The following is a 9,184-nucleotide window of genomic DNA, read 5'->3' as shown; positions in this document are numbered from 1 at the left end:
TTTTCAATATTTCTGGAAGGTAAGTATAATGTTTACTACATTAGGTGGCACAGTGATTAGGGTGATAGACCTGTTGTCAGGAAGAAAATGAGTTCAAATCCAGTCCCAGACACTTTTTAAGAATAACTTCTGGGTCACTGGGCAAATCATTTAACCCTCTTGATCACAGGTTCCTCAACTATAAAATGGGGAATAGCTCCTACATGTAAAGCATACAATAACTCAAATGGTTATTAAGATCAAATAAGATGCTATTTATAAAGCACAGGACCTGGTGATGTGCCAACAGGTCCTTAATTAGCTTTTGCTTCCTTCCCGGTTCCGTTACACTTCTGTTATATTACCAACTTGTTATGTTAAATGTATTGCAAAAGCTCAATAAATCACTGGCAGATTAAAAAACAACTTTTGAAAAGCAAATCCTGGAAAGCACCCCAGGGATAAACTAGCTGGAGGTGTCCATCCTGTGGGGAGGATTGTTCGTACCTAGCCAATGAACACAAAGTTTTCTAAATTTTCACTTGACTTTGCAATTTGTAGACAGAGCCTGGGGCTCAAGATTCTGCCTTTGTAGCACACTCTCTGAAGCTAATATCTCCAGTCTTACTCCCACTGACAGTTGGGTCCCCAGAGTCTGATGGCTGAGGGCTCTAAGATAAGCCTGGGGGATAGCTCTTCTAATGTTGTGGCTCACAAGCCATCATCAGTATGATGCCCACCCTGATTACCAGCTGATAGCAATTACAGAGTCTGACTTAATTACATTTATAAATGGGTATTTAATAAAGTTGTATGGTAGGAACAGTTGGTACAAAACATTCCTACCTACAAAAATCCATAACACACTCTCCTGCCAGTGATACAAAGTCCAGAGGGGGAAGCAGCTTTGAGAGCACTTGTGGCAAAAGGACAATACATTTCCAGGAGGTCCTTTAGTCCTTGAAATATTCCCTCTAGGCACCGACCCAGTTTTTCTGCTGGGTTATATGTAAAGCTTTGAATCTGTGATCAGAATTTCCTTGGCTCCCAATGCAGATGTTGCTATCTGCTGTCATGGAGAAACTGCTGACATTTTAGCCAAGGAGTTTCTTCTACCAAAGCAGGAAGGGAGAGACTTAGGTCAAGGGTAAGATGCTTTCCCAATCACCAAGTGATCCCTAGTTTGGTGTACCCTTTCTCTCTACTTACCAACTAGATTTGTGTTTTTATACTAGCCCAAGAATCACAAGCTAGGTGTTGCAGTGGATAGAGTGCCAAGCCTGAGGGTAGGAAGACATAATTTCACATCCCACCTCAGAAATTTCTTAACTCTGTTTCCATAGGAAAATTGTTTCACTATTTGTCTCAGTTTTCTCATCTATAAAATGAGCTGGAAGAGGAAATAGCAAACTACTCTAGTACCTTTGCCAAGAAAATCCCAAGTGAGGTCACAAAGAGTCGGATACTATTGAAATAACTAAAGAAAGCCCAATCGAGTCTTTCAGTCAATCCAATCCAAATGGACTTCCTGCCATGCCAGTAGCAGTATCCCATACCTTATCCCAGGTAGTGAAAAATATAGATGTGTTCCCACCTAATAAATGTATTTGTATCGAGTATCTTGACACTTTTAATAAGATGGAGGTGATTTCATTTATTTTTCCACTAGACTTAATAAGCCTTTACTTTCCCCCTAGTCTATTTGATTTCCATCCCTAGGTGAAAATTAGATGGATGTTTGATTTTAAGTTTTTTTTCCAGTGTCAATGTTTTGAACTATGAATTAATGGTATCAAAAATTACTGGGTGTTCATTTTTCCTCAGCCTCCCTTCTTCTACCAATGTCACAATCAAAAGACATAGAACAAAGAAGTATAAAACATGTTAAAGAAATAAAAGTAATAAGTGTATCAACCTGTTATCTAACCAGGAAATGTTGCCTATATTTGATATCCATCCAATCTAGAAAACTTCAATCAGATATGAGAATAATTAGTTTCTCAAATCATCATGCTCAAAACATGCATGGGTTTACAAGTCTTTTTTTTTTCTCCTTTGCCACTGAACCTTTACTCAGATCATTAGAAGCCATTATGTTTATATTACTGTTACCCATTGTTTTAGTCATTACCATAACCCAGTCTCAACCTGAACAGAATCCCAATGGAATCAGAATCATTAAGATGACAACTACTCCACTCCCCCAGCTCTTAGCTCCCATGGGAAATCATCCTTGCTTTCTTACTTCCATGTTACTTCCTATCTGTCAAGGAAGCATCAAATAATTTTCTTATGGCAGCATCCCTGCTCAGGATTTTCAGTTTTACTAAGAAGCAGGATCTTTGATTCTCAATAAATATATTTGATACATATGGTACATCTTTTGACTATGACCCAAATCTGCCATCCATGAGGAAAGGTGGCACAGCTATGGTTTAAAATGTGGAAAAGAAGTACTAGAATAGTTTTAATATGGATTTTGAATATGATCTCAACTCTGGCCCCAAGGAAGAGCTAAAAGGGTAATTATCTGACCTTAAAGTACCTAGGCAGCTAGGTGGCTAAAGGATAGAATGCTGGGGCTTGGAGTAAGGAAGACCTAAGTTCAAATCTGATCTCTGACTCTTGCAAACTGTGTGACTTTGGACAAGTCATCTAATTTCTATTTCCCTTAATCATTGGAGAAGGAAATAGCAAATCACTACAGTACTTTTGCCAAGAAAACCCCACATATAATATTAGTATAGTCTGGGCCACAGAGGCATAAAGACTCAGAGAAACCTAATGAATGACTGAATAACAATGAACTGCCTCAGAGCAGGAAGAGAGGAAGAAAGAAGCAATCAAGGAAAAGACAATAAGGGAAAGAGTAGAAAAGAGTTCTGAAATAATTTCTAAATATCTGGCACAAAGTAGATGCCAGAAAATTTCTTGTTGGGTGGAAGCAAATTTGTTAGCAGCATACCCTTCTTTTCCCCTAACTCTTTGGATTAAATAATGTCATTAAAAAGATAAGACTAATAGGTTGATATAAGGAATGTGAACTTATGATATCATTATTCTTAGTGAAGATACTGGAGTGATTTGCCATTTCCTTCTCTGGATCATACTATAGATGAGAAAACTGAGGCAAACAAGTTAAGTGATTTATTCAAGGTCACAGGTGCCTGAATCCAGATTTGAACTTTGGGGAGATGTCTTCCTGACTCTAGTATTCTATTCATTGCATGACCTGGGTGCCCACATATAGTATTTTTGCAACTCAATACCATTGTCTTTTGCACTATGATATTATCTGTGCATTCTACAGAATGTTTAATACTATCAAGTCTTCTACTTTCCCCATCAAAAAACCAAGCATTTTATTGATATATCTGTTTTAACAATTGCCTATATCTCCCTCAAATATTGACTCTTCTTCCTTTCAGAGAACAATTCCATATATCAAAGAACTTTCAGCATATTACAACAGATTATAAAAGTGTTTCATGCTTCTCTGTACTCCCTATATCTTATGTTTCTTACCACACATTCATAATACATTATATTCTTTTTCTACAATGTATTTGTCTATGCCCCAAAAGATGGATAATGGCATTTTTTTTTCTTGACAATTCCTTCATAATTAGTTTTATATATTCTTTACAAAGATTGGGTTAAGAACTCTTTTTAATCTTTTCTCATTAGTGTTTTATAATTTTGAAAATAATCCTTTAATTCTTTTGTTGTGGGTTTTGTTAACCAATAATTAGACATAGAAGATTATAATCTTTTTTTATCCTGGTTTTCTTGTGATTTTTCCTTGTTAATTTGCTATTTGCCTTATTTAATTTTCTATCTCTTTTTTTAATTCCATAGGCTAAAAGTTTATTAATTTTGTTATTTTTCAGAAAGATAGTTTTTAGTATAATTTATTATTTCTATAGTATTTTTCATTTCCAACTTATCCTACAATTTTTATATTTATATTTCTTTTGTACCTTTTTGTTTTTTTACTGAATTATTATTTTTAAAAGCATATTCAATTTACCAATTCTACCCTTTTAAATTTTGACAAAGTGTGTTTTTGTGGAAACAATTTTTCCACTGATAACTAATTTGACTGCATCCCAGAATTTTTGGATTGTTTCACTATTATTATCATCAACTTTTACATTATCCTCTCTTTGATTTATTTTTGTTCCACTCAATTGGAATTTGTTAAATCTCCATTTGGGGCTGTGTACTTTGTGATAAATTAGTAGAATTGTTGTATTATGATCTTTAAATGATGTCTTTATTATGACTTTTTATATTTATTTGCAATTTATCTTAATCTCAATTTTACGAAAGTTGTGGTGATAAGAAATATATCTATAGTTGTTTTATTTGAAAAGTGCTATAAATCTATATTTTTAATTCTTTCACTTTGATAGCATATTTGAAATTCCTGATTTGAGGGATATGATTGTTAAATAAAAACTTTTTTCTAGACATTCATTTTTATTCTATAAATGTGCTGGATTTTTGTTTCCTAATCAAAATTTTGCATGTTTTTGTTTAATTATCCAATCTTTTATTCATTATACCATTTGTTCCCTTTTAATATCTTTCAAGATTAATTTTTCTTTTAAACAATTCAGGAATATCCCCCTGTGGTTACTTGCATTGCCAGAAAACTTTAGGATTTGCCATTTCATCAGGTACTGAAGTAATTTCCTTTGTCTTTCAATATTTACTTAAAGATATTTGGTATTGATTTTTAATTTACTTTTAGATATCTTAGTAGAAATCTCTTCTGTTTTAATATTTTCCTTGTTGATTTCCATATTCTCTGGCTTTTTAATTCAGTTTTCTTCCCCATCAGATTGATCATTTTAGTTGTTACTGTAATTTTCCACATATTTTCTTAGCTCCCATTTTCAGACTATTTCCCTCTTCATAGTAGATTTATTTTTGGAGGCTGGTCCCAAAAATTTCTCAGCATCCTTTCCTATAGGGGGATTAATTCTCATTGACCATAATCTCTGACACAAGTAACTTTTAGGTGAAATAGGATTGGCCCTAGCTATATCTTACCCCTTTCCTTCAAGCTCAGTGCTGTCCTGAATGTTGGCACTCAATCCCTGTTCCTTCAATTAAAAGTTATTTTGTTAAATATAGTTTCATAACCCTATACCTTTCCCTTTTCCAGATATTACTTGGTAGGGTCAAGATATGCAGCTTGTTGCCCCAAGATTGGTGGAAATAAGAAAGAGGTAGAGTGTGCTTGAAGAAATAGCAACAGTAGGGAATTTTCTGGATGGGTTCTAAAGCCAGTGGATTTAATATATGTTCATCTGAACATGGGACTTGGTTTTGGGGGAGACACTACTAGAAAGAATATTTATAATTAATGTTTATGATTATTAAATAAGAACAAGTTACCTTATGATGTGTTTTAGCTTCTGCTGAGTCAATGGTAAGTGTTCTACCCTGGTGCAAAATTCTTCATTTTGTGATGAAGTGAGAAAAATGACTAGGTCCCTAATACAATAGCTTATGTGTAACACTAAGAGGATAGGCATATCCCCAAGTAAGAGACTAGGGACTAGACCCTCTTCTTCCTTCTCTAACATATATGTTGATCCTAGAGTATATGTCCCAGGTAAAAGACACCCTAAGAAAAGGAACTTCGTCAAACAGATAAAAATTTAGAGGTGATATCCAGGAAGGGCAAGACTGAGTAAGGAAGCAGACTGAGTTCTTCCAGCTGAAAAAATTAGCAAGAGCCCTTTAGCAGCTCTCTAAAAATTTGCTAGCATGGACCTCTCCGGGCTAATATGTTTATAACCTCTAGAGAACTCTGCTTAGTTAATCCTGTGACCCCTAACCTTTAATTAATTCTCAGAATCACTATTTTTATTTATTTAAAGTATATAATAAATTTTAATAAATGTATTAAAATTAACAAATGCATTAAATTAGTTATAAACCAAATGAACAAATATATTAAAATTAGTTATAAAACCACAAACTTCATTTTGTTTACATTTTGTTCAAAAATACATAAATTATAAATGTGTATCCATATAAATATCTTCTGGTTTTGAATTCCATATATATATATATATATATATATCTTTTACTTGATTACTTTTTTATCTTATTTTGTGGCACATATATTATTCTTATTCTCTTTTCATCTCTTTATATAGTCCACATTTTCTTTATCCAATATTTGCCATTTCTAGTAACATAATACAATTCATTATATTCAAAAATCACAATCTATTTTGCCACTTTTCCCATTCACTGCATTTGTGCTAATTCTTATTATTGTGTCATTACAAACAAAGCTTCCATGAATATTTTTGTACAATTTGTGTACCCTCTCAAAAGGCTCTTAGGGATTAACATTATGAATGGGACTCATAGGTCAATGAGCATGAACAGCTTTATAGCTCTTAATGTATATTTCCATCTTGTTTTATAAAAAACACATTTTAAAGCTGCTCTAGTAATGTAACATTAGTCCTGTTTCTCTATGTTCCTATCAGCATTTAGTTTGAACTTAACCTGTCTGGTTTTTAGTAAACACACATTATCAAAAAAAAAATATCGATTGGTTCTTAGACAGCAGAGACAATCTGTGGTCAGGAATATATAATTTCCAAAATGAAGTCTTTCCAGCTTGGTCATAATACCCCATGGAACTTTGCTTCCAATGCCACAAACCTTCAGGAATATAGAATTACCTCCATAATATGAGTATTAAGATAAGACCTTTTCAGAATATTTATGCTCCCTAAACCACTGATTTCCTTCTATAAACTACATTTGGATTATATATATGCTCAGGCTTAGATCTGTAATAATGGAGGTATTGATGAGAAGATTGAGGAATTTTGAAGAGATATTGAGATTAAGGAAGGGTTTGTAACAGAGAATGAAGGAGTTGAAGAGACAGAAAATATGGCTGCTGGTGACCTAAAAGGAGAGAGGCACTCCTTTTGGGAGACTGTCTTTGAAATTTCCTCTCTTCTCTCAACCCACAGGAGAGGTACCCCTGGGTCAGGTTAGATTAAGGATGACAGGAGCAGTATTTTGAGTGACTTCTGGGAAATAGGGGAGTTTTCTCCTCAAGGATCTATAGGTAGTTGAACCCCAGAAATCCCCTTTGTCTGGCAGGTAAACTGTCACTGCTGGCTTTTGGTGTTTTATGCTAAGCTAAAGGCTAGCTTAGCCTCCAGTTTCTCTTTCTTTGTTCTCCCTTCAACATAAATCTGACTGTGCTCTTCTAATTTTAAGTAGTTTAAAAATTAGAGTAATCAAAAAAGGGGATAGGTAAGTGGGAATAGGAGACCCTTGCTTCTTCTTCAGTCAAGCTAAACTGGCTCAGCTTCAGCTTAGCTATCTTCTTCTTAAGTAGTCACTATCTCTATCCTACTAAACAAAAGGCAAGTGTCTTTCTTGGGAAAGTCAAGGGATAGAAAGTCTCTTCAGGGTGACCCCCTGAAGTTAAGGGATCAACTTTTTTCAGCAGCTTACTTTTGTCTTGTTCTTCCTCTAATGGATGCTCTCACACATACAGGAACCTTCTTCTTTTCTAGGGTAAGGGAATGAATGCAAAGTATTCCACTGGTGGGGAAACAGAGCTCCTGGTCTATGCTCCATACTCAGCCAAGTTCAGAGGGTAAAGACCCTTTTCTGTTAGCAGTTCTTCCCACAATCCTCTTCTCCCACTTCAACTGTCAAAGCCCCTCCCATCACATTCCAACCACTGTCTCCTCCACCTCAGTGGTGAGAAATGAAAAGCTTGATTGACAGTTTACCTTTCCACAGGTCTACTACTAGCCTCATGAAGGTGTTCAGGAGCACTCCAGACATCTATATTTAATTTCTCTAAGGTTCTATTCATCTCCTTAACTTCATTCTTATTTTTGTTTAGGGTTATCTAGTTCTAAGAGAGGAAAATTAAAATCCTCTGATACTATCATTTTGTTTTCAATTTCTATGTGTGTCTCATTTTGTTTTTCCTTTTAAAATCTAGATGCTATAACACTTGGTGCATACAGCTCCAATATTGATAATGCTTCATTATCCATAGTATCCCTCCAACATAATATAATTACCCTGTTCAGTCCTTCCAGTTGCATCCATTTTACCTCCAACTTTGTCAAAGATCATGACTGATTCCACTGTCTTCTCTGGATCAGCTGTGGCATACTATATTCTACTCCAGCTCATCACCTTCAGTCTATGTGTATCTCTCATTTTTTATGTATATCTTGGAGACAGCATTGTCAGTTCCTTTTTTTTTTATCTTTCTGCTACCAATTTTCTTCCCATGGTTGAATACATCCTATTCATACCCAATATATTAGTTACTATCTATGTTTTTGCATCCACTTTGTTCCTTCTCATTTTTTGCCTACCTTTTCCTTTATTTTCACCTTATCTCTTCTCAAATGTACAATTTCCTTTGATCAATATCTCTCGGATTTATACCCAAACTCACCCCAAAAACCTCCCTTATCTTTTCCCTTTGTCCTCATAGTTCCAAATTGACTCACTCTTTCAAAGTTCGCTCCTTGTCCATTCCCCCTTACCTTTTTTAAATTCTTTTTTTAATATTTTATTTGATCATTTCCAAGCATTATTCATTAAAGACATAGATCATTTTCTTTTCCTCCCTCTTACCCCCTTGGTTGAAGCGGAAATCCACTGGGCATTACATGTTTTCTTGATTTGAACCCATTGCTATGTTGATAATATTGGATTAGAGTGTTCATTTAGAGTCTCTCCTCTGTCATGTCCCCTCAACCACTGTATTCAGGCAGTTGCTTTTCCTCAGTGTTTCCACTCCCACAGTTTATTTTCTGCTTGTGAATGGTGTTTTTTTTTTTCTCCTAGATCCCTGCAAATTGTTCAGGGACATTACACCGCCACTAATGGAGAAATCCATTATGTTCGATTATACCACAGTGTATTAGTCTCTGGGTACAATGTTCTCCTGGTTCTGCTCCTCTCGCTCTGCATCACTTCCTGGAGGTTGTTCCAGTCTTCATGGAACTCCTACACTTTATTATTCCTTTTAGCACAATAGTATTCCATCACCAACATATACCACAATTTGCTCAGCCATTCCCCAATTGATGGGCATCCCTTTGTTTTCCAGTTTTTGGCCACCACAAAAAGCTCAGCTATGAATATTTTTGTACAAGTCTTTTTGTCAATTATCTCT

The sequence above is a fragment of the Monodelphis domestica genome, chromosome 4 (assembly GCF_027887165.1).
Source record: "Monodelphis domestica isolate mMonDom1 chromosome 4, mMonDom1.pri, whole genome shotgun sequence".
Lineage (NCBI taxonomy): Eukaryota > Metazoa > Chordata > Mammalia > Didelphimorphia > Didelphidae > Monodelphis > Monodelphis domestica.
The sequence above is the reverse complement of the archived record's forward strand: the minus strand, read 5'-3'. Positions refer to the sequence as shown.